General features: G+C 40.0%; 1 long non-coding RNA gene and 1 pseudogene across 1 annotated transcript in view; both read left to right on the forward strand.

Annotated features, from left to right (window-relative positions):
* LOC127906602 (F-box/WD repeat-containing protein 7-like) overlaps positions 1 to 27500 on the forward strand; it is a 90112-nt pseudogene that overhangs the window by 51947 nt on the left and 10665 nt on the right.
* Positions 27339 to 27500, forward strand: part of LOC127906604 (uncharacterized) — a 3092-nt gene continuing 2930 nt past the window's right edge. The window contains exon 1 of the long non-coding RNA XR_008062018.1: positions 27339 to 27374. This is a non-coding gene — a long non-coding RNA (uncharacterized LOC127906604). The remainder of the gene's footprint in view (positions 27375 to 27500) is intronic.

Genomic DNA, 27500 nt, shown 5'->3' on the forward strand with positions numbered 1-27500 from the left:
GCTGGTGTTAGTGAACTGAAACATTGTATTAACTGGGTCAGTCTGAAGCTGGTGTTAGTGAACTGAAACATTGTATTAACTATTAACTGGGTCAGTCTGAAGCTGGTGTTAGTGAACTGAAACATTGTATTAACTGGGTCAGTCTGAAGCTGGTGTTAGTGAACTGAAACATTGTATTAACTGGGTCAGTCTGAAGCTGGTGTTAGTGAACTGAAACATTGTATTAACTGGGTCAGTCTGAAGCTGGTGTTAGTGAACTGAAACATTGTATTAACTATTAACTGGGTCAGTCTGAAGCTGGTGTTAGTGAACTGAAACATTGTATTAACTATTAACTGGGTCAGTCTGAAGCTGGTGTTAGTGAACTGAAACATTGTATTAACTATTAACTGGGTCAGTCTGAAGCTGGTGTTAGTGAACTGAAACATTGTATTAACTATTAACTGGGTCAGTCTGAGGCTGGTGTTAGTGAACTGAAACATTGTATTAACTATTAACTGGGTCAGTCTGAAGCTGGTGTTAGTGAACTGAAACATTGTATCAACTATTAACTGGGTCTGAAACATTGTCTGAGTCTGAGCTGGTGTTAGTGAACTGAAACATTGTATTAACTGGGTCAGTCTGAGGCTGGTGTTAGTGAACTGAAACATTGTATTAACTATTAACTGGGTCAGTCTGAAGCTGGTGTTAGTGAACTGAAACATTGTATCAACTATTAACTGGGTCAGTCTGAAGCTGGTGCTAGTCTGAAACATTGTATCACTATTAACTGGGTCTGAAACATTGTCTGAGGCTGATGTGTGAACTGAAACATTGTATCAACTATTAACTGGGTCAGTCTGAGGCTGGTGTTAGTGAACTGAAACATTGTATTAACTATTAACTGGGTCAGTCTGAAGCTGGTGTTAGTGAACTGAAACATTGTATTAACTATTAACTGGGTCAGTCTGAAGCTGGTGTTAGTGAACTGAAACATTGTATTAACTATTAACTGGGTCAGTCTGAAGGCTGGTGTTAGTGAACTGAAACATTGTATTAACTATTAACTGGGTCAGTCTGAAGCTGGTGTTAGTGAACTGAAACATTGTATTATTACTGGGTCAGTCTGAAGCTGGTGTTAGTGAACTGAAACATTGTATTAACTGGGTCAGTCTGAGGCTGGTGTTAGTGAACTGAAACATTGTATTAACTATTAACTGGGTCAGTCTGAGGCTGGTGTTAGTGAACTGAAACATTGTATTAACTATTAACTGGGTCAGTCTGAAGCTGGTGTTAGTGAACTGAAACATTGTATCAACTATTAACTGGGTCAGTCTGAAGCTGATGTTAGTGAACTGAAACATTGTATCAACTATTAACTGGGTCAGTCTGAAGCTGATGCTAGTGAACTGAAACATTGTATCAACTATTAACTGGGTCAGTCTGAGGCTGGTGTTAGTGAACTGAAACATTGTATTAACTATTAACTGGGTCAGTCTGAAGCTGGTGTTAGTGAACTGAAACATTGTATCAACTATTAACTGGGTCAGTCTGAGGCTGATGTTAGTGAACTGAAACATTGTATTAACTATTAACTGGTCAGTCTGAGGCTGGTGTTAGTGAACTGAAACATTGTATTAACTATTAACTGGGTCAGTCTGAAGCTGGTGTTAGTGAACTGAAACATTGTATTAACTATTAACTGGGTCAGTCTGAAGCTGGTGTTAGTGAACTGAAACATTGTATTAACTATTAACTGGGTCAGTCTGAAGCTGGTGTTAGTGAACTGAAACATTGTATTAACTATTAACTGGGTCAGTCTGAAGCTGGTGTTAGTGAACTGAAACATTGTATTAACTATTAACTGGGTCAGTCTGAAGCTGGTGTTAGTGAACTGAAACATTGTATTAACTGGGTCAGTCTGAGGCTGGTGTTAGTGAACTGAAACATTGTATTAACTATTAACTGGGTCAGTCTGAAGCTGGTGTTAGTGAACTGAAACATTGTATTAACTGGGTCAGTCTGAAGCTGGTGTTAGTGAACTGAAACATTGTATTAACTGGGTCAGTCTGAGGCTGGTGTTAGTGAACTGAAACATTGTATTAACTATTAACTGGGTCAGTCTGAGGCTGGTGTTAGTGAACTGAAACATTGTATTAACTATTAACTGGGTCAGTCTGAAGCTGGTGTTAGTGAACTGAAACATTGTATTAACTATTAACTGGGTCAGTCTGAAGCTGGTGTTAGTGAACTGAAACATTGTATTAACTGGGTCAGTCTGAGGCTGGTGTTAGTGAACTGAAACATTGTATTAACTATTAACTGGGTCAGTCTGAAGCTGGTGTTAGTGAACTGAAACATTGTATTAACTGGGTCAGTCTGAAGCTGGTGTTAGTGAACTGAAACATTGTATTAACTGGGTCAGTCTGAGGCTGGTGTTAGTGAACTGAAACATTGTATTAACTATTAACTGGGTCAGTCTGAAGCTGGTGTTAGTGAACTGAAACATTGTATTAACTGGGTCAGTCTGAAGCTGGTGTTAGTGAACTGAAACATTGTATTAACTGGGTCAGTCTGAAGCTGGTGTTAGTGAACTGAAACATTGTATTAACTGGGTCAGTCTGAAGCTGGTGTTAGTGAACTGAAACATTGTATTAACTGGGTCAGTCTGAAGCTGGTGTTAGTGAACTGAAACATTGTATTAACTGGGTCAGTCTGAAGCTGGTGTTAGTGAACTGAAACATTGTATTAACTATTAACTGGGTCAGTCTGAGGCTGGTGTTAGTGAACTGAAACATTGTATTAACTATTAACTGGGTCAGTCTGAAGCTGGTGTTAGTGAACTGAAACATTGTATCAACTATTAACTGGGTCAGTCTGAAGCTGGTGTTAGTGAACTGAAACATTGTATTAACTGGGTCAGTCTGAGGCTGATGTTAGTGAACTGAAACATTGTATTAACTATTAACTGGGTCAGTCTGAAGCTGGTACTAGTGAACTGAAACATTGTATCAACTATTAACTGGGTCATCTGAAGCTGATGCTGGTGTTAGTGAACTGAAACATTGTATTAACTATTAACTGGGTCAGTCTGAAGCTGGTGTTAGTGAACTGAAACATTGTATTAACTATTAACTGGGTCAGTCTGAAGCTGGTGTTAGTGAACTGAAACATTGTATTAACTGGGTCAGTCTGAGGCTGGTGTTAGTGAACTGAAACATTGTATTAACTATTAACTGGGTCAGTCTGAGGCTGGTGTTAGTGAACTGAAACATTGTATTAACTATTAACTGGGTCAGTCTGAAGCTGGTGTTAGTGAACTGAAACATTGTATTAACTGGGTCAGTCTGAGGCTGGTGTTAGTGAACTGAAACATTGTATTAACATTAACTGGGTCAGTCTGAAGCTGGTGTTAGTGAACTGAAACATTGTATTAACTGGGTCAGTCTGAAGCTGGTGTTAGTGAACTGAAACATTGTATTAACTGGGTCAGTCTGAGGCTGGTGTTAGTGAACTGAAACATTGTATTAACTGGGTCAGTCTGAAGCTGGTGTTAGTGAACTGAAACATTGTATTAACTGGGTCAGTCTGAAGCTGGTGTTAGTGAACTGAAACATTGTATTAACTATTAACTGGGTCAGTCTGAGGCTGGTGTTAGTGAACTGAAACATTGTATTAACTATTAACTGGGTCAGTCTGAAGCTGGTGTTAGTGAACTGAAACATTGTATTAACTGGGTCAGTCTGAAGCTGGTGTTAGTGAACTGAAACATTGTATTAACTGGGTCAGTCTGAGGCTGGTGTTAGTGAACTGAAACATTGTATTAACTATTAACTGGGTCAGTCTGAGGCTGGTGTTAGTGAACTGAAACATTGTATTAACTATTAACTGGGTCAGTCTGAAGCTGGTGTTAGTGAACTGAAACATTGTATCAACTATTAACTGGGTCAGTCTGAAGCTGATGTTAGTGAACTGAAACATTGTATTAACTATTAACTGGGTCAGTCTGAAGCTGATGCTAGTGAACTGAAACATTGTATCAACTATTAACTGGGTCAGTCTGAGGCTGGTGTTAGTGAACTGAAACATTGTATTAACTATTAACTGGGTCAGTCTGAAGCTGGTGTTAGTGAACTGAAACATTGTATCAACTATTAACTGGGTCAGTCTGAAGCTGATGTTAGTGAACTGAAACATTGTATTAACTGGGTCAGTCTGAGGCTGGTGTTAGTGAACTGAAACATTGTATTAACTATTAACTGGGTCAGTCTGAAGCTGGTGTTAGTGAACTGAAACATTGTATTAACTATTAACTGGGTCAGTCTGAAGCTGGTGTTAGTGAACTGAAACATTGTATTAACTGGGTCAGTCTGAGGCTGGTGTTAGTGAACTGAAAACATTGTATTAACTATTAACTGGGTCAGTCTGAGGCTGGTGTTAGTGAACTGAAACATTGTATTAACTATTAACTGGGTCAGTCTGAAGCTGGTGTTAGTGAACTGAAACATTGTATTAACTATTAACTGGGTCAGTCTGAAGCTGGTGTTAGTGAACTGAAACATTGTATTAACTATTAACTGGGTCAGTCTGAGGCTGGTGTTAGTGAACTGAAACATTGTATTAACTATTAACTGGGTCAGTCTGAAGCTGGTGTTAGTGAACTGAAACATTGTATTAACTGGGTCAGTCTGAAGCTGGTGTTAGTGAACTGAAACATTGTATTAACTGGGTCAGTCTGAACTGGTGTTAGTGAACTGAAACATTGTATTAACTATTAACTGGGTCAGTCTGAGGCTGGTGTTAGTGAACTGAAACATTGTATTAACTATTAACTGGGTCAGTCTGAAGCTGGTGTTAGTGAACTGAAACATTGTATTAACTATTAACTGGGTCAGTCTGAAGGCTGGTGTTAGTGAACTGAAACATTGTATTAACTGGGTCAGTCTGAGGCTGGTGTTAGTGAACTGAAACATTGTATTAACTATTAACTGGGTCAGTCTGAAGCTGGTGTTAGTGAACTGAAACATTGTATTAAACTGGGTCAGTCTGAAGCTGGTGTTAGTGAACTGAAACATTGTATTAACTGGGTCAGTCTGAGGCTGGTGTTAGTGAACTGAAACATTGTATTAACTATTAACTGGGTCAGTCTGAAGCTGGTGTTAGTGAACTGAAACATTGTATTAACTGGGTCAGTCTGAAGCTGGTGTTAGTGAACTGAAACATTGTATTAACTGGGTCAGTCTGAAGCTGGTGTTAGTGAACTGAAACATTGTATTAACTGGGTCAGTCTGAAGCTGGTGTTAGTGAACTGAAACATTGTATTAACTGGGTCAGTCTGAAGCTGGTGTTAGTGAACTGAAACATTGTATTAACTGGGTCAGTCTGAAGCTGGTACTAGTGAACTGAAACATTGTATTAACTATTAACTGGGTCAGTCTGAGGCTGGTGTTAGTGAACTGAAACATTGTATTAACTATTAACTGGGTCAGTCTGAAGCTGGTACTAGTGAACTGAAACATTGTATCAACTATTAACTGGGTCAGTCTGAAGCTGGTGTTAGTGAACTGAAACATTGTATTAACTGGGTCAGTCTGAGGCTGATGTTAGTGAACTGAAACATTGTATTAACTATTAACTGGGTCAGTCTGAAGCTGGTACTAGTGAACTGAAACATTGTATCAACTATTAACTGGGTCAGTCTGAAGCTGATGCTAGTGAACTGAAACATTGTATCAACTATTAACTGGGTCAGTCTGAGGCTGGTGTTAGTGAACTGAAACATTGTATTAACTATTAACTGGGTCAGTCTGAAGCTGGTGTTAGTGAACTGAAACATTGTATTAACTGGGTCAGTCTGAGGCTGGTGTTAGTGAACTGAAACATTGTATTAACTATTAACTGGGTCAGTCTGAAGCTGGTGTTAGTGAACTGAAACATTGTATTAACTGGGTCAGTCTGAAGCTGGTGTTAGTGAACTGAAACATTGTATTAACTGGGTCAGTCTGAGGCTGGTGTTAGTGAACTGAAACATTGTATTAACTATTAACTGGGTCAGTCTGAAGCTGGTGTTAGTGAACTGAAACATTGTATTAACTGGGTCAGTCTGAAGCTGGTGTTAGTGAACTGAAACATTGTATTAACTGGGTCAGTCTGAAGCTGGTGTTAGTGAACTGAAACATTGTATTAACTGGGTCAGTCTGAAGCTGGTGTTAGTGAACTGAAACATTGTATTAACTGGGTCAGTCTGAAGCTGGTACTAGTGAACTGAAACATTGTATTAACTATTAACTGGGTCAGTCTGAGGCTGGTGTTAGTGAACTGAAACATTGTATTAACTATTAACTGGGTCAGTCTGAAGCTGGTGTTAGTGAACTGAAACATTGTATTAACTGGGTCAGTCTGAAGCTGGTGTTAGTGAACTGAAACATTGTATTAACTGGGTCAGTCTGAGGCTGGTGTTAGTGAACTGAAACATTGTATTAACTATTAACTGGGTCAGTCTGAAGCTGGTGTTAGTGAACTGAAACATTGTATTAACTATTAACTGGGTCAGTCTGAAGCTGGTGTTAGTGAACTGAAACATTGTATCAACTATTAACTGGGTCAGTCTGAAGCTGATGCTAGTGAACTGAAACATTGTATCAACTATTAACTGGGTCAGTCTGAAGCTGATGCTAGTGAACTGAAACATTGTATCAACTATTAACTGGGTCAGTCTGAGGCTGGTGTTAGTGAACTGAAACATTGTATTAACTATTAACTGGGTCAGTCTGAAGCTGGTGTTAGTGAACTGAAACATTGTATCAACTATTAACTGGGTCAGTCTGAGGCTGATGTTAGTGAACTGAAACATTGTATTAACTGGGTCAGTCTGAGGCTGGTGTTAGTGAACTGAAACATTGTATTAACTATTAACTGGGTCAGTCTGAAGCTGGTGTTAGTGAACTGAAACATTGTATTAACTATTAACTGGGTCAGTCTGAAGCTGGTGTTAGTGAACTGAAACATTGTATTAAACTGGGTCAGTCTGAGGCTGGTGTTAGTGAACTGAAACATTGCATTAACTATTAACTGGGTCAGTCTGAGGCTGGTGTTAGTGAACTGAAACATTGTATTAACTATTAACTGGGTCAGTCTGAAGCTGGTGTTAGTGAACTGAAACATTGTATTAACTATTAACTGGGTCAGTCTGAAGCTGGTGTTAGTGAACTGAAACATTGTATTAACTGGGTCAGTCTGAGGCTGGTGTTAGTGAACTGAAACATTGTATTAACTATTAACTGGGTCAGTCTGAAGCTGGTGTTAGTGAACTGAAACATTGTATTAACTGGGTCAGTCTGAAGCTGGTGTTAGTGAACTGAAACATTGTATTAACTGGGTCAGTCTGAGGCTGGTGTTAGTGAACTGAAACATTGTATTAACTATTAACTGGGTCAGTCTGAGGCTGGTGTTAGTGAACTGAAACATTGTATTAACTATTAACTGGGTCAGTCTGAAGCTGGTGTTAGTGAACTGAAACATTGTATTAACTATTAACTGGGTCAGTCTGAAGCTGGTGTTAGTGAACTGAAACATTGTATTAACTGGGTCAGTCTGAGGCTGGTGTTAGTGAACTGAAACATTGTATTAACTATTAACTGGGTCAGTCTGAAGCTGGTGTTAGTGAACTGAAACATTGTATTAACTGGGTCAGTCTGAAGCTGGTGTTAGTGAACTGAAACATTGTATTAACTGGGTCAGTCTGAGGCTGGTGTTAGTGAACTGAAACATTGTATTAACTATTAACTGGGTCAGTCTGAAGCTGGTGTTAGTGAACTGAAACATTGTATTAACTGGGTCAGTCTGAAGCTGGTGTTAGTGAACTGAAACATTGTATTAACTGGGTCAGTCTGAAGCTGGTGTTAGTGAACTGAAACATTGTATTAACTGGGTCAGTCTGAAGCTGGTGTTAGTGAACTGAAACATTGTATTAACTGGGTCAGTCTGAAGCTGGTGTTAGTGAACTGAAACATTGTATTAACTGGGTCAGTCTGAAGCTGGTACTAGTGAACTGAAACATTGTATTAACTATTAACTGGGTCAGTCTGAGGCTGGTGTTAGTGAACTGAAACATTGTATTAACTATTAACTGGGTCAGTCTGAAGCTGGTACTAGTGAACTGAAACATTGTATCAACTATTAACTGGGTCAGTCTGAAGCTGGTGTTAGTGAACTGAAACATTGTATTAACTGGGTCAGTCTGAGGCTGATGTTAGTGAACTGAAACATTGTATTAACTATTAACTGGGTCAGTCTGAAGCTGGTACTAGTGAACTGAAACATTGTATCAACTATTAACTGGGTCAGTCTGAAGCTGATGCTAGTGAACTGAAACATTGTATCAACTATTAACTGGGTCAGTCTGAGGCTGGTGTTAGTGAACTGAAACATTGTATTAACTATTAACTGGGTCAGTCTGAAGCTGGTGTTAGTGAACTGAAACATTGTATTAACTGGGTCAGTCTGAGGCTGGTGTTAGTGAACTGAAACATTGTATTAACTATTAACTGGGTCAGTCTGAAGCTGGTGTTAGTGAACTGAAACATTGTATTAACTGGGTCAGTCTGAAGCTGGTGTTAGTGAACTGAAACATTGTATTAACTGGGTCAGTCTGAGGCTGGTGTTAGTGAACTGAAACATTGTATTAACTATTAACTGGGTCAGTCTGAAGCTGGTGTTAGTGAACTGAAACATTGTATTAACTGGGTCAGTCTGAAGCTGGTGTTAGTGAACTGAAACATTGTATTAACTGGGTCAGTCTGAAGCTGGTGTTAGTGAACTGAAACATTGTATTAACTGGGTCAGTCTGAAGCTGGTGTTAGTGAACTGAAACATTGTATTAACTGGGTCAGTCTGAAGCTGGTGTTAGTGAACTGAAACATTGTATTAACTGGGTCAGTCTGAAGCTGGTACTAGTGAACTGAAACATTGTATTAACTATTAACTGGGTCAGTCTGAGGCTGGTGTTAGTGAACTGAAACATTGTATTAACTATTAACTGGGTCAGTCTGAAGCTGGTGTTAGTGAACTGAAACATTGTATCAACTATTAACTGGGTCAGTCTGAAGCTGGTGTTAGTGAACTGAAACATTGTATTAACTGGGTCAGTCTGAGGCTGATGTTAGTGAACTGAAACATTGTATTAACTATTAACTGGGTCAGTCTGAAGCTGGTACTAGTGAACTGAAACATTGTATCAACTATTAACTGGGTCAGTCTGAAGCTGGTGCTAGTGAACTGAAACATTGTATCAACTATTAACTGGGTCAGTCTGAGGCTGGTGTTAGTGAACTGAAACATTGTAAACTATTAACTGGGTCAGTCTGAAGCTGGTACTAGTGAACTGAAACATTGTATCAACTATTAACTGGGTCAGTCTGAAGCTGGTGTTAGTGAACTGAAACATTGTATTAACTGGGTCAGTCTGAGGCTGATGTTAGTGAACTGAAACATTGTATTAACTATTAACTGGGTCAGTCTGAAGCTGGTACTAGTGAACTGAAACATTGTATCAACTATTAACTGGGTCAGTCTGAAGCTGATGTTAGTGAACTGAAACATTGTATCAACTATTAACTGGGTCAGTCTGAGGCTGGTGTTAGTGAACTGAAACATTGTATTAACTATTAACTGGGTCAGTCTGAAGCTGGTGTTAGTGAACTGAAACATTGTATTAACTAGTCTGAACTGGTGTTAGTGAACTGAAACATTGTATTAACTATTAACTGGGTCAGTCTGAAGCTGGTGTTAGTGAACTGAAACATTGTATTAACTGGGTCAGTCTGAAGCTGGTGTTAGTGAACTGAAACATTGTATTAACTGGGTCAGTCTGAGGCTGGTGTTAGTGAACTGAAACATTGTATTAACTATTAACTGGGTCAGTCTGAAGCTGGTGTTAGTGAACTGAAACATTGTATTAACTGGGTCAGTCTGAAGCTGGTGTTAGTGAACTGAAACATTGTATTAACTGGGTCAGTCTGAAGCTGGTGTTAGTGAACTGAAACATTGTATTAACTGGGTCAGTCTGAAGCTGGTGTTAGTGAACTGAAACATTGTATTAACTGGGTCAGTCTGAAGCTGGTGTTAGTGAACTGAAACATTGTATTAACTGGGTCAGTCTGAAGCTGATGCTAGTGAACTGAACTGAAACATTGTATCTGAACTGATTAACTGGGTCATTGTATCTGAGTCTGCTGGTGTTAGTGAACTGAAACATTGTATTAACTATTAACTGGGTCAGTCTGAAGCTGGTGTTAGTGAACTGAAACATTGTATCAACTATTAACTGGGTCAGTCTGAGGCTGATGTTAGTGAACTGAAACATTGTATTAACTGGGTCAGTCTGAGGCTGGTGTTAGTGAACTGAAACATTGTATTAACTATTAACTGGGTCAGTCTGAAGCTGGTGTTAGTGAACTGAAACATTGTATTAACTATTAACTGGGTCAGTCTGAAGCTGGTGTTAGTGAACTGAAACATTGTATTAACTGGGTCAGTCTGAGGCTGGTGTTAGTGAACTAAAACATTGCATTAACTATTAACTGGGTCAGTCTGAGGCTGGTGTTAGTGAACTGAAACATTGTATTAACTATTAACTGGGTCAGTCTGAAGCTGGTGTTAGTGAACTGAAACATTGTATTAACTATTAACTGGGTCAGTCTGAAGCTGGTGTTAGTGAACTGAAACATTGTATTAACTGGGTCAGTCTGAGGCTGGTGTTAGTGAACTGAAACATTGTATTAACTATTAACTGGGTCAGTCTGAAGCTGGTGTTAGTGAACTGAAACATTGTATTAACTGGGTCAGTCTGAAGCTGGTGTTAGTGAACTGAAACATTGTATTAACTGGGTCAGTCTGAGGCTGGTGTTAGTGAACTGAAACATTGTATTAACTATTAACTGGGTCAGTCTGAGGCTGGTGTTAGTGAACTGAAACATTGTATTAACTATTAACTGGGTCAGTCTGAAGCTGGTGTTAGTGAACTGAAACATTGTATTAACTATTAACTGGGTCAGTCTGAAGCTGGTGTTAGTGAACTGAAACATTGTATTAACTGGGTCAGTCTGAGGCTGGTGTTAGTGAACTGAAACATTGTATTAACTATTAACTGGGTCAGTCTGAAGCTGGTGTTAGTGAACTGAAACATTGTATTAACTGGGTCAGTCTGAAGCTGGTGTTATGAACTGAAACATTGTATTAACTGGGTCAGTCTGAGGCTGGTGTTAGTGAACTGAAACATTGTATTAACTATTAACTGGGTCAGTCTGAAGCTGGTGTTAGTGAACTGAAACATTGTATTAACTGGGTCAGTCTGAAGCTGGTGTTAGTGAACTGAAACATTGTATTAACTGGGTCAGTCTGAAGCTGGTGTTAGTGAACTGAAACATTGTATTAACTGGGTCAGTCTGAAGCTGGTGTTAGTGAACTGAAACATTGTATTAACTGGGTCAGTCTGAAGCTGGTGTTAGTGAACTGAAACATTGTATTAACTGGGTCAGTCTGAAGCTGGTACTAGTGAACTGAAACATTGTATTAACTATTAACTGGGTCAGTCTGAGGCTGGTGTTAGTGAACTGAAACATTGTATTAACTATTAACTGGGTCAGTCTGAAGCTGGTACTAGTGAACTGAAACATTGTATCAACTATTAACTGGGTCAGTCTGAAGCTGGTGTTAGTGAACTGAAACATTGTATTAACTGGGTCAGTCTGAGGCTGATGTTAGTGAACTGAAACATTGTATTAACTATTAACTGGGTCAGTCTGAAGCTGGTACTAGTGAACTGAAACATTGTATCAACTATTAACTGGGTCAGTCTGAAGCTGGTACTAGTGAACTGAAACATTGTATCAACTATTAACTGGGTCAGTCTGAGGCTGGTGTTAGTGAACTGAAACATTGTATTAACTATTAACTGGGTCAGTCTGAGGCTGGTGTTAGTGAACTGAAACATTGTATTAACTATTAACTGGGTCAGTCTGAAGCTGGTGTTAGTGAACTGAAACATTGTATCAACTATTAACTGGGTCAGTCTGAAGCTGATGTTAGTGAACTGAAACATTGTATCAACTATTAACTGGGTCAGTCTGAAATGTTAGTGAACTGAAACATTGTATCAACTATTAACTGGGTCAGTCTGAGGCTGGTGTTAGTGAACTGAAACATTGTATTAACTATTAACTGGGTCAGTCTGAAGCTGGTGTTAGTGAACTGAAACATTGTATCAACTATTAACTGGGTCAGTCTGAGGCTGGTGTTAGTGAACTGAAACATTGTATTAACTGGGTCAGTCTGAGGCTGGTGTTAGTGAACTGAAACATTGTATTAACTATTAACTGGGTCAGTCTGAAGTGAACTGAAACATTGTATTAACTGGGTCAGTCTGAAGCTGGTACTAGTGAACTGAAACATTGTATTAACTATTAACTGGGTCAGTCTGAGGCTGGTGTTAGTGAACTGAAACATTGTATTAACTATTAACTGGGTCAGTCTGAGGCTGGTACTAGTGAACTGAAACATTGTATTAACTATTAACTGGGTCAGTCTGAAGCTGGTGTTAGTGAACTGAAACATTGTATTAACTGGGTCAGTCTGAAGCTGGTGTTAGTGAACTGAAACATTGTATTAACTATTAACTGGGTCAGTCTGAAGCTGGTGTTAGTGAACTGAAACATTGTATTAACTATTAACTGGGTCAGTCTGAAGCTGGTGTTAGTGAACTGAAACATTGTATTAACTGGGTCAGTCTGAAGCTGATGTTAGTGAACTGAAACATTGTATTAACTATTAACTGGGTCAGTCTGAAGCTGGTGTTAGTGAACTGAAACATTGTATCAACTATTAACTGGGTCAGTCTGAGCTGGTGTTAGTGAACTGAAACATTGTATTAACTATTAACTGGGTCAGTCTGAAGCTGGTGTTAGTGAACTGAAACATTGTATTAACTGGGTCAGTCTGAAGCTGGTGTTAGTGAACTGAAACATTGTATTAACTGGGTCAGTCTGAGGCTGGTGTTAGTGAACTGAAACATTGTATTAACTATTAACTGGGTCAGTCTGAGGCTGGTGTTAGTGAACTGAAACATTGTATTAACTATTAACTGGGTCAGTCTGAAGCTGGTGTTAGTGAACTGAAACATTGTATCAACTATTAACTGGGTCAGTCTGATGCTGATGCTAGTGAACTGAAACATTGTATCAACTATTAACTGGGTCAGTCTGAAGCTGATGCTAGTGAACTGAAACATTGTATCAACTATTAACTGGGTCAGTCTGAGGCTGGTGTTAGTGAACTGAAACATTGTATTAACTATTAACTGGGTCAGTCTGAAGCTGGTGTTAGTGAACTGAAACATTGTATCAACTATTAACTGGGTCAGTCTGAGGCTGATGTTAGTGAACTGAAACATTGTATTAACTGGGTCAGTCTGAGGCTGGTGTTAGTGAACTGAAACATTGTATTAACTATTAACTGGGTCAGTCTGAAGCTGGTGTTAGTGAACTGAAACATTGTATTAACTATTAACTGGGTCAGTCTGAAGCTGGTGTTAGTGAACTGAAACATTGTATTAACTGGGTCAGTCTGAGGCTGGTGTTAGTGAACTAAAACATTGCATTAACTATTAACTGGGTCAGTCTGAGGCTGGTGTTAGTGAACTGAAACATTGTATTAACTATTAACTGGGTCAGTCTGAAGCTGGTGTTAGTGAACTGAAACATTGTATTAACTATTAACTGGGTCAGTCTGAAGCTGGTGTTAGTGAACTGAAACATTGTATTAACTGGGTCAGTCTGAGGCTGGTGTTAGTGAACTGAAACATTGTATTAACTATTAACTGGGTCAGTCTGAAGCTGGTGTTAGTGAACTGAAACATTGTATTAACTGGGTCAGTCTGAAGCTGGTGTTAGTGAACTGAAACATTGTATTAACTGGGTCAGTCTGAGGCTGGTGTTAGTGAACTGAAACATTGTATTAACTATTAACTGGGTCAGTCTGAGGCTGGTGTTAGTGAACTGAAACATTGTATTAACTATTAACTGGGTCAGTCTGAAGCTGGTGTTAGTGAACTGAAACATTGTATTAACTATTAACTGGGTCAGTCTGAAGCTGGTGTTAGTGAACTGAAACATTGTATTAACTGGGTCAGTCTGAGGCTGGTGTTAGTGAACTGAAACATTGTATTAACTATTAACTGGGTCAGTCTGAAGCTGGTGTTAGTGAACTGAAACATTGTATTAACTGGGTCAGTCTGAAGCTGGTGTTAGTGAACTGAAACATTGTATTAACTGGGTCAGTCTGAGGCTGGTGTTAGTGAACTGAAACATTGTATTAACTATTAACTGGGTCAGTCTGAAGCTGGTGTTAGTGAACTGAAACATTGTATTAACTGGGTCAGTCTGAAGCTGGTGTTAGTGAACTGAAACATTGTATTAACTGGGTCAGTCTGAAGCTGGTGTTAGTGAACTGAAACATTGTATTAACTGGGTCAGTCTGAAGCTGGTGTTAGTGAACTGAAACATTGTATTAACTGGGTCAGTCTGAAGCTGGTGTTAGTGAACTGAAACATTGTATTAACTGGGTCAGTCTGAAGCTGGTACTAGTGAACTGAAACATTGTATTAACTATTAACTGGGTCAGTCTGAGGCTGGTGTTAGTGAACTGAAACATTGTATTAACTATTAACTGGGTCAGTCTGAAGCTGGTACTAGTGAACTGAAACATTGTATCAACTATTAACTGGGTCAGTCTGAAGCTGGTGTTAGTGAACTGAAACATTGTATTAACTGGGTCAGTCTGAGGCTGATGTTAGTGAACTGAAACATTGTATTAACTATTAACTGGGTCAGTCTGAAGCTGGTACTAGTGAACTGAAACATTGTATCAACTATTAACTGGGTCAGTCTGAAGCTGATGCTAGTGAACTGAAACATTGTATCAACTATTAACTGGGTCAGTCTGAGGCTGGTGTTAGTGAACTGAAACATTGTATTAACTATTAACTGGGTCAGTCTGAAGCTGGTGTTAGTGAACTGAAACATTGTATTAACTGGGTCAGTCTGAGGCTGGTGTTAGTGAACTGAAACATTGTATTAACTATTAACTGGGTCAGTCTGAAGCTGGTGTTAGTGAACTGAAACATTGTATTAACTGGGTCAGTCTGAAGCTGGTGTTAGTGAACTGAAACATTGTATTAACTGGGTCAGTCTGAGGCTGGTGTTAGTGAACTGAAACATTGTATTAACTATTAACTGGGTCAGTCTGAAGCTGGTGTTAGTGAACTGAAACATTGTATTAACTGGGTCAGTCTGAAGCTGGTGTTAGTGAACTGAAACATTGTATTAACTGGGTCAGTCTGAAGCTGGTGTTAGTGAACTGAAACATTGTATTAACTGGGTCAGTCTGAAGCTGGTGTTAGTGAACTGAAACATTGTATTAACTGGGTCAGTCTGAAGCTGGTGTTAGTGAACTGAAACATTGTATTAACTGGGTCAGTCTGAAGCTGGTACTAGTGAACTGAAACATTGTATTAACTATTAACTGGGTCAGTCTGAGGCTGGTGTTAGTGAACTGAAACATTGTATTAACTATTAACTGGGTCAGTCTGAAGCTGGTGTAGTGAACTGAAACATTGTATCAACTATTAACTGGGTCAGTCTGAAGCTGGTGTTAGTGAACTGAAACATTGTATTAACTGGGTCAGTCTGAGGCTGATGTTAGTGAACTGAAACATTGTATTAACTATTAACTGGGTCAGTCTGAAGCTGGTACTAGTGAACTGAAACATTGTATCAACTATTAACTGGGTCAGTCTGAAGCTGATGCTAGTGAACTGAAACATTGTATCAACTATTAACTGGGTCAGTCTGAGGCTGGTGTTAGTGAACTGAAACATTGTATTAACTATTAACTGGGTCAGTCTGAAGCTGGTACTAGTGAACTGAAACATTGTATCAACTATTAACTGGGTCAGTCTGAAGCTGGTGTTAGTGAACTGAAACATTGTATTAACTGGGTCAGTCTGAGGCTGATGTTAGTGAACTGAAACATTGTATTAACTATTAACTGGGTCAGTCTGAAGCTGGTACTAGTGAACTGAAACATTGTATCAACTATTAACTGGGTCAGTCTGAAGCTGATGCTAGTGAACTGAAACATTGTATCAACTATTAACTGGGTCAGTCTGAGGCTGGTGTTAGTGAACTGAAACATTGTATTAACTATTAACTGGGTCAGTCTGAAGCTGGTGTTAGTGAACTGAAACATTGTATTAACTGGGTCAGTCTGAGGCTGGTGTTAGTGAACTGAAACATTGTATTAACTATTAACTGGGTCAGTCTGAAGCTGGTGTTAGTGAACTGAAACATTGTATTAACTGGGTCAGTCTGAAGCTGGTGTTAGTGAACTGAAACATTGTATTAACTGGGTCAGTCTGAGGCTGGTGTTAGTGAACTGAAACATTGTATTAACTATTAACTGGGTCAGTCTGAAGCTGGTGTTAGTGAACTGAAACATTGTATTAACTGGGTCAGTCTGAAGCTGGTGTTAGTGAACTGAAACATTGTATAACTATTAACTGGGTCAGTCTGAAGCTGGTGTTAGTGAACTGAAACATTGTATTAACTAGTCTAAGCTGGTGTTAGTGAACTGAAACATTGTCAGTCTGAAGCTGGTGTTAGTGAACTGAAACATTGTATCAACTATTAACTGGGTCAGTCTGAAGCTGATGCTAGTGAACTGAAACATTGTATCAACTATTAACTGGGTCAGTCTGAAGCTGATGCTAGTGAACTGAAACATTGTATCAACTATTAACTGGGTCAGTCTGAGGCTGGTGTTAGTGAACTGAAACATTGTATTAACTATTAACTGGGTCAGTCTGAAGCTGGTGTTAGTGAACTGAAACATTGTATCAACTATTAACTGGGTCAGTCTGAGGCTGATGTTAGTGAACTGAAACATTGTATTAACTGGGTCAGTCTGAGGCTGGTGTTAGTGAACTGAAACATTGTATTAACTATTAACTGGGTCAGTCTGAAGCTGGTGTTAGTGAACTGAAACATTGTATTAACTATTAACTGGGTCAGTCTGAAGCTGGTGTTAGTGAACTGAAACATTGTATTAACTGGGTCAGTCTGAGGCTGGTGTTAGTGAACTAAAACATTGCATTAACTATTAACTGGGTCAGTCTGAGGCTGGTGTTAGTGAACTGAAACATTGTATTAACTATTAACTGGGTCAGTCTGAAGCTGGTGTTAGTGAACTGAAACATTGTATTAACTATTAACTGGGTCAGTCTGAAGCTGGTGTTAGTGAACTGAAACATTGTATTAACTGGGTCAGTCTGAGGCTGGTGTTAGTGAACTGAAACATTGTATTAACTATTAACTGGGTCAGTCTGAAGCTGGTGTTAGTGAACTGAAACATTGTATTAACTGGGTCAGTCTGAAGCTGGTGTTAGTGAACTGAAACATTGTATTAACTGGGTCAGTCTGAGGCTGGTGTTAGTGAACTGAAACATTGTATTAACTATTAACTGGGTCAGTCTGAGGCTGGTGTTAGTGAACTGAAACATTGTATTAACTATTAACTGGGTCAGTCTGAAGCTGGTGTTAGTGAACTGAAACATTGTATTAACTATTAACTGGGTCAGTCTGAAGCTGGTGTTAGTGAACTGAAACATTGTATTAACTGGGTCAGTCTGAGGCTGGTGTTAGTGAACTGAAACATTGTATTAACTATTAACTGGGTCAGTCTGAAGCTGGTGTTAGTGAACTGAAACATTGTATTAACTGGGTCAGTCTGAAGCTGGTGTTAGTGAACTGAAACATTGTATTAACTGGGTCAGTCTGAGGCTGGTGTTAGTGAACTGAAACATTGTATTAACTATTAACTGGGTCAGTCTGAAGCTGGTGTTAGTGAACTGAAACATTGTATTAACTGGGTCAGTCTGAAGCTGGTGTTAGTGAACTGAAACATTGTATTAACTGGGTCAGTCTGAAGCTGGTGTTAGTGAACTGAAACATTGTATTAACTGGGTCAGTCTGAAGCTGGTGTTAGTGAACTGAAACATTGTATTAACTGGGTCAGTCTGAAGCTGGTGTTAGTGAACTGAAACATTGTATTAACTGGGTCAGTCTGAAGCTGGTACTAGTGAACTGAAACATTGTATTAACTATTAACTGGGTCAGTCTGAGGCTGGTGTTAGTGAACTGAAACATTGTATTAACTATTAACTGGGTCAGTCTGAAGCTGGTACTAGTGAACTGAAACATTGTATCAACTATTAACTGGGTCAGTCTGAAGCTGGTGTTAGTGAACTGAAACATTGTATTAACTGGGTCAGTCTGAGGCTGATGTTAGTGAACTGAAACATTGTATTAACTATTAACTGGGTCAGTCTGAAGCTGGTACTAGTGAACTGAAACATTGTATCAACTATTAACTGGGTCAGTCTGAAGCTGGTGCTAGTGAACTGAAACATTGTATCAACTATTAACTGGGTCAGTCTGAGGCTGGTGTTAGTGAACTGAAACATTGTATTAACTATTAACTGGGTCAGTCTGAGGCTGGTGTTAGTGAACTGAAACATTGTATTAACTATTAACTGGGTCAGTCTGAAGCTGGTGTTAGTGAACTGAAACATTGTATCAACTATTAACTGGGTCAGTCTGAAGCTGATGTTAGTGAACTGAAACATTGTATTAACTGGGTCAGTCTGAAGCTGATGCTAGTGAACTGAAACATTGTATCAACTATTAACTGGGTCAGTCTGAGGCTGGTGTTAGTGAACTGAAACATTGTATTAACTATTAACTGGGTCAGTCTGAAGCTGGTGTTAGTGAACTGAAACATTGTATCAACTATTAACTGGGTCAGTCTGAGGCTGATGTTAGTGAACTGAAACATTGTATTAACTGGGTCAGTCTGAGGCTGGTGTTAGTGAACTGAAACATTGTATCAACTATTAACTGGGTCAGTCTGAGGCTGGTGTTAGTGAACTGAAACATTGTATTAACTGGGTCAGTCTGAAGCTGGTGTTAGTGAACTGAAACATTGTATTAACTATTAACTGGGTCAGTCTGAGGCTGGTGTTAGTGAACTGAAACATTGTATTAACTATTAACTGGGTCAGTCTGAAGCTGGTACTAGTGAACTGAAACATTGTATCAACTATTAACTGGGTCAGTCTGAAGCTGGTGTTAGTGAACTGAAACATTGTATTAACTGGGTCAGTCTGAGGCTGATGTTAGTGAACTGAAACATTGTATTAACTATTAACTGGGTCAGTCTGAAGCTGGTACTAGTGAACTGAAACATTGTATCAACTATTAACTGGGTCAGTCTGAAGCTGGTGTTAGTGAACTGAAACATTGTATTAACTGGGTCAGTCTGAGGCTGATGTTAGTGAACTGAAACATTGTATTAACTATTAACTGGGTCAGTCTGAAGCTGGTGTTAGTGAACTGAAACATTGTATCAACTATTAACTGGGTCAGTCTGAAGCTGGTACTAGTGAACTGAAACATTGTATCAACTATTAACTGGGTCAGTCTGAGGCTGGTGTTAGTGAACTGAAACATTGTATTAACTATTAACTGGGTCAGTCTGAGGCTGGTGTTAGTGAACTGAAACATTGTATTAACTATTAACTGGGTCAGTCTGAAGCTGGTGTTAGTGAACTGAAACATTGTATCAACTATTAACTGGGTCAGTCTGAAGCTGATGCTAGTGAACTGAAACATTGTATCAACTATTAACTGGGTCAGTCTGAAGCTGATGCTAGTGAACTGAAACATTGTATCAACTATTAACTGGGTCAGTCTGAGGCTGGTGTTAGTGAACTGAAACATTGTATTAACTATTAACTGGGTCAGTCTGAAGCTGGTGTTAGTGAACTGAAACATTGTATCAACTATTAACTGGGTCAGTCTGAGGCTGATGTTAGTGAACTGAAACATTGTATTAACTGGGTCAGTCTGAGGCTGGTGTTAGTGAACTGAAACATTGTATCAACTATTAACTGGGTCAGTCTGAGGCTGGTGTTAGTGAACTGAAACATTGTATCAACTATTAACTGGGTCAGTCTGAAGCTGATGCTAGTGAACTGAAACATTGTATCAACTATTAACTGGGTCAGTCTGAGGCTGGTGTTAGTGAACTGAAACATTGTATTAACTATTAACTGGGTCAGTCTGAAGCTGGTGTTAGTGAACTGAAACATTGTATCAACTATTAACTGGGTCAGTCTGAGGCTGGTGTTAGTGAACTGAAACATTGTATTAACTATTAACTGGGTCAGTCTGAAGCTGGTGTTAGTGAACTGAAACATTGTATCAACTATTAACTGGGTCAGTCTGAAGCTGGTGTTAGTGAACTGAAACATTGTATCAACTATTAACTGGGTCAGTCTGAGGCTGATGTTAGTGAACTGAAACATTGTATTAACTATTAACTGGGTCAGTCTGAAGCTGGTGTTAGTGAACTGAAACATTGTATCAACTATTAACTGGGTCAGTCTGAGGCTGATGTTAGTGAACTGAAACATTGTATTAACTGGGTCAGTCTGAGGCTGGTGTTAGTGAACTGAAACATTGTATTAACTATTAACTGGGTCAGTCTGAGGCTGGTGTTAGTGAACTGAAACATTGTATTAACTATTAACTGGGTCAGTCTGAAGCTGATGTTAGTGAACTGAAACATTGTATCAACTATTAACTGGGTCAGTCTGAAGCTGATGCTAGTGAACTGAAACATTGTATTAACTATTAACTGGGTCAGTCTGAGGCTGGTGTTAGTGAACTGAAACATTGTATTAACTATTAACTGGGTCAGTCTGAGGCTGGTGTTAGTGAACTGAAACATTGTATTAACTATTAACTGGGTCAGTCTGAGGCTGGTGTTAGTGAACTGAAACATTGTATTAACTATTAACTGGGTCAGTCTGAAGCTGGTGTTAGTGAACTGAAACATTGTATTAACTATTAACTGGGTCAGTCTGAAGCTGGTGTTAGTGAACTGAAACATTGTATTAACTGGGTCAGTCTGAAGCTGGTGTTAGTGAACTGAAACATTGTATTAACTGGGTCAGTCTGAAGCTGGTGTTAGTGAACTGAAACATTGTATTAACTGGGTCAGTCTGAGGCTGGTGTTAGTGAACTGAAACATTGTATTAACTGGGTCAGTCTGAAGCTGGTGTTAGTGAACTGAAACATTGTATTAACTGGGTCAGTCTGAAGCTGGTGTTAGTGAACTGAAACATTGTATTAACTGGGTCAGTCTGAAGCTGGTACTAGTGAACTGAAACATTGTATTAACTATTAACTGGGTCAGTCTGGGGCTGGTGTTAGTGAACTGAAACATTGTATTAACTATTAACTGGGTCAGTCTGAAGCTGGTACTAGTGAACTGAAACATTGTATCAACTATTAACTGGGTCAGTCTGAAGCTGGTGTTAGTGAACTGAAACATTGTATTAACTGGGTCAGTCTGAGGCTGATGTTAGTGAACTGAAACATTGTATTAACTATTAACTGGGTCAGTCTGAAGCTGGTGTTAGTGAACTGAAACATTGTATCAACTGGGTCAGTCTGAGGCTGGTGTTAGTGAACTGGAAACATTCTCATGAGGTTAAGGCATATATATCTATCTATATGTATGTGTATTTATATATCTATCTATATGTATGTGTATTTATATATCTATCTATATGTATGTGTATTTATATATCTATATATATATATGTGTATTTATATATCTATATATATATGTGTGTATTTATATATCTATCTATATGTATGTGTATTTATATATCTATCTATATGTATGTGTATTTATATATCTATCTATATATGTGTATTTATATATCTATCTATATGTATGTGTATTTATATATCTATATATATATATGTGTATTTATATATCTATCTATATGTATGTGTATTTATATATCTATCTATATGTGTATTTATATATCTATCTATATTTATGTGTATTTATATATCTATCTATATGTATGTGTATTTATATATATATCTATATGTATGTGTATTTATATATCTATCTATCTATATATATATATATATATATATATGTGTATTTATATATCTATCTATATATATCTATATATATATATGTGTATTTATATATCTATATATATATATGTGTATTTATATATCTCTATATATATATGTGTATTTATATATCTCTATATATATGTGTATTTATATATCTATCTATATATTTGTCACTGCTCGACTAAAACAATCGACCGATCGACGAGTCTGGACTAATCCTCGTCCCTCTGTCTCCTCCCAGGGTTGTGAGCGGTAGCCGTGACGCTACGTTGCGTCTGTGGGACGTAGATTCTGGCGAGTGTCTCCACGTCCTGACGGGTCATGTGGCGGCGGTGCGGTGTGTCCAGTATGACGGCCGCAGGGTGGTCAGTGGAGGATACGACTTCATGGTTAAAGTCTGGGACCCGGAGACAGAGACCTGTCTACACACTCTGCAGGGACACACGAACAGAGTCTATTCACTACAGGTAGGGACACACACACACCCTGAGACAGAGTCTATTCACTACAGGTAGACACACACACCCTGAGACAGAGTCTATTCACTACAGGTAGAGACACACACACACCCTGAGACAGAGTCTATTCACTACAGGTAGACACACACCCCTGAGACAGAGTCTATTCACTACAGGTAGAGACACACACACACCTGAGACAGAGTCTATTCACTACAGGTAGAGACACACACCCTGAGACAGAGTCTATTCACTACAGGTAGAGACACACACACCCCTGAGACAGAGTCTACCTTCACTACAGGTAGGAACACACACACTATTCCTGAGACAGAGACCTGTCTACACACTCTGCAGGGACACACTACAGAGTCTATTCACTACAGGTAGAGACACACACACCCCTGAGACAGAGTCTACACACACACACCCTGAGACAGAGACCTGTCTACACACTCTGCAGGGACACACGAACAGAGTCTATTCACTACAGGTAGAGACACACACACACCCTGAGACAGAGACCTGTCTACACACTCTGCAGGGACACACTAACAGAGTCTATTCACTACAGGTAGAGACACACACACACCCTGAGACAGAGACCTGAGACAAACAGAGTCTATTCACTACAGGTAGAGACACACACACCCCTGAGACAAGAGTCTATTCACTACAGGTAGAGACACACACACACCCTGAGACAGAGTCTATTCACTACAGGTAGAGACACACACACACCCTGAGACAGAGACCTGTCTACACACTCTGCAGGGACACACTAACAGTTTATTCACTACAGGTAGTGGATGGAACCGATCTGTTTTCTGTTCTGAAACAGAACCCCGACCAGCATTGTAAACGTTCTGAACCGGTTCCAACCAAAAACGTTCTGAACCGGTTCCAACCAAAAACGTTCTGAACCGGTTCCAACCAAAAACGCGTTCTGAACCGGTTCCAACCAAAACGCTCTGAACCGGTTCCAACCAAAAACGCTCTGAACCGGTTCCAACCAAAACGCTCTGAACCGGTTCCAACCAAAACGCTCTGAACCGGTTCCAACCAAAACGCTCTGAACCGGTTCCAACCAAAACGCTCTGAACCGGTTCCAACCAAAAACGCTCTGAACCGGTTCCAACCAAAACGCTCTGAACCGGTTCCAACCAAAACGTTCTGAACCGGTTCCAACCAAAAACGTTCTGAACCGGTTCCAACCAAAAACGTTCTGAACGTTCATGTTCCTAACCGTTTTGACTTTGAAATCAACATTGTTTTCCATTTAGCCTATTCATTTCCTTCACTGATTAGCGTGGATAGAGCAGCTTGCTTGTTTTCATGAAGTGGGAGAAGGAGATAGACCGCTGTGCCACGCTAAAGGCACTGCATCTCCGTGCTAGAGGCGTCACTACAGACACCCTGGTTCGAATCCAGGCTGTATCACCACCGCCCGTGATTGTGAGCCCGGGTTTGGCTGGGGTAGGCCGTCGTTGTAAATAAGAATCTGTTCTTAACTGACTTGCGTAGTTAAATTCCTTAACACAGATTAGCGTGGGAAGGAAGGGCCTTTACGTGACTGAACATCATGATGTGAATTGGAACGTGTTTAGGGCTATTACTGACATCAACTAGATGTTAGGAATATTGTTTAGGCTATTACTGACATCAACTAGATGTTAGGAATATTGTTTAGGCTATTACTGACATCAACTAGATGTTAGGAATATTGTTTAGGCTATTACTGACATCAACTAGATGTTAGGAATATTGTTTAGGCTATTACTGACATCAACTAGATGTTAGGAATATTGTTTAGGCTATTACTGATGTTAGAATATTGTTTAGGCTATTACTGACATCAAAACTAGATGTTAGGAATATTGTTTAGGCTATTACTGACATCAAAACTGATGTTAGAATATTGTTTAGGCTATTACTGACATCAAAACTAGATGTTAGGAATATTGTTTAGGCTTACTGACATCAAAACTAGATGTTAGGAATATTGTTTAATTACTGACATCAAAACTAGATGTTAGGAATATTGTTTAGGCTATTACTGACATCAAAACTGATGTTAGGAATATTGTTTAGGCTATTACTGACATCAAAACTAGATGTTAGGAATATTGTTTAGGCTATTACTGACATCAAAACTAGATATTGTTTAGGAATATTGTTTAGGGCTATTACTGACATCAAAACTAGATGTTAGGAATATTGTTTAGGCTATTACTGACATCAACTAGATGTTAGGAATATTGTTTAGGCTATTACTGACATCAAAACTAGATGTTAGGAATATTGTTTAGGCTATTACTGACATCAAAACTAGATGTTAGGAATATTGTTTAGGCTATTACTGACATCAAAACTAGATGTTAGGAATATTGTTTAGGCTATTACTGACATCAAAACTAGATGTTAGGAATATTGTTTAGGCTATTACTGACATCAAAACTAGATGTTAGGAATATTGTTTAGGCTATTACTGACATCAAAACTAGATGTTAGGAATATTGTTTAGGCTATTACTGACATCAAAACTAGATGTTAGGAATATTGTTTAGGCTATTACTGACATCAAAACTAGATGTTAGGAATATTGTTTAGGCTATTACTGACATCAAAACTAGATGTTAGGAATATTGTTTAGGCTATTACTGACATCAAAACTAGATGTTAGGAATATTGTTTAGGCTATTACTGACATCAAAACTAGATGTTAGGAATATTGTGGGAACAGAAAACAATCTAATTAACGGGTTCTCTAGATTTGAAAATAAAGGTTCTGTTCCGGAATACTAAAAATCACTGTCGTTCCTGGTTCGGTTTCTGTTCCTCCGAAAATGTCGTTGTTTTCCGTTTTTGTGGTTCTATTCCCTGAACCAGTTCCCTGGTTAGAACACACCCTCACACTCCTGTCTTCCTGCCCCGGTCTCTTCTTCTGGTCTATTTCTTCTTCTGGTCTATTTCTTCTTCTGGGTAAATAAGGCCGTCCCTTCTGTAGTTAAAACACACACTGTGTCCATACCATTGTTCTTGTGTTTCACTTCAGTGTGAATTTTGATGCTCCTGTCATTAACCATTAAGTCCTCATCTCCTCCTCCCCCTCCTCCTCCTTCCCTCTCCTCTCCTCCTCCCCCCCTCCTCCCCCCTCCTCCTCCTCCCTCCCCCCTCCTCTCCTCCTCCCCCTCCCCCCCCTCCTCCCTCCCCCTCCTCCTCCTCCTTCCCCCTCCTCCCTCCCCCTCCTCTCCTCCTTCCCCCTCCTCCCCCTCCCCCCCCCTCCTCCCCTCCCTCCCCCTCCCCTCCTCCTCCCCCCTCCCCTCCCCCTCCTCCCCCCCCTCCTCCTCCTTCCCCCCTCCTCCTCCCCCTCCCCTCCCCCCTCCTCCTCCCCCTCCTCCTCCTCCTTCCCCCTCCTCCCCCCCTCCCTCCCCCCCTCCCTCCCCCCTCCTCCTCCCCCCCTCCAGTTTGACGGTGCCTACGTGGTCAGTGGATCTCTGGACACCTCCATCAGGGTATGGGACGTAGTGACGGGAGGGTGTGTCCACACGCTGACCGGCCACCAATCACTGACCAGCGGTATGGAACTAAAGAACAACATCCTGGTCTCTGGCAACGCTGACTCTACTGTCAGGGTCTGGGATATACGGACAGGACAGTGTCTCCACACACTACAAGGTGAGGTTATACACACTATATACACAAAAGTATGTGGACACCACTTCAAATTAGTGGATTTGTCTAGTTCAGCCGTTGCTGACAGGGGTATAAAATCGAGCACACAGCCATGCAATCTCCATAGACAAACATTAACAGTAGAATGGCCTTACTGACGTTCAACGTGTCACAGGATGCCACCTTTCCAACGAGTCAGTTCGTCAAGTTGTGTACCCTATTGTGAAGTGGAAACGTCTAGGAGCAACAACGGCTCAGCCGCGAAGTGGTAGGCCACACAAGCTGACAGAACAGGACCGTTGAGTGCTGAAGCGCGTAAAAATCGTCTGTCCTCGGTTGCAACACTCAGTACCAAGTTTCCATACTGCCTCTGGAAGCAACGTCAGCGCAAGAACTGTTAGTTTCATGAGGAGCTTCATGAAATTGGATTCCATGGCCGAGCAGCTGCCCACAAGCCTAAGATCACCACGCACACCACCATACGGGGACTGGAGTGGTGTAAAGCTCACCACCATTGGACTCTAGAACAGTGGAAATGTGTTCTCTGGAGTGATGAATCACACTTCGCCATCTGGCATCTGACGCTACCTGCCCCAATGCATAGTGCCAACTGTAAAGTTTGGTGGATTAATAATGGTCTGGGGCTGTTTTTCATGGTTCGGGACCCCTTAGTTCCAGTGAAGGGAAATCTTAATGCTACAGCACACAATGACATTCTAGACTATTCTGTCCTTCCAACTTTGTGGCAACAGTTTGGGGAAGTGTTTTTTGTGGAAGAACTTGACAGGCCTGCACAGAGCCCTGACCTCAACCCCATCGAACACCTTTGGGATGAATTGGAACTCCAACTGCGAGCCTAATCTCCCAACATCAGTGCCCGACCTCACTAATGCTTTTGTGTGTGTGTTGTCTTTATGTGAGGTTCTGATTGGTCTGAGGGGTGTTGTCAGTTTAGTGGTCTGGAGTGTACCTCAGGGGTGTATTGTGTCTTCTATTTAGAGAGGGTGAGAGTCCCCATTAGGACCAGTCAGTAGGAACATTTACATTTACATTTAAGTCATTTAGCAGACGCTCTTATCCAGAGCGACTTACAAATTACAGTAGGAACCACCCAAGTCCTCATTAGGACCAGTCAGTAGGAACCACCCAGGTCCTCATTAGGACCAGTCAGTAGGAACCACCCAGGTCCTCATTAGGACCAGTCAGTAGGAACCACCCAAGTCCTCATTAGGAACCACCCAGGTCCTCTTTAGGACCAGTCAGTAGGAACCACCCA

This window comes from Oncorhynchus keta, chromosome 13, assembly GCF_023373465.1.
Source record: "Oncorhynchus keta strain PuntledgeMale-10-30-2019 chromosome 13, Oket_V2, whole genome shotgun sequence".
Taxonomy (NCBI): Eukaryota; Metazoa; Chordata; class Actinopteri; order Salmoniformes; family Salmonidae; genus Oncorhynchus; species Oncorhynchus keta.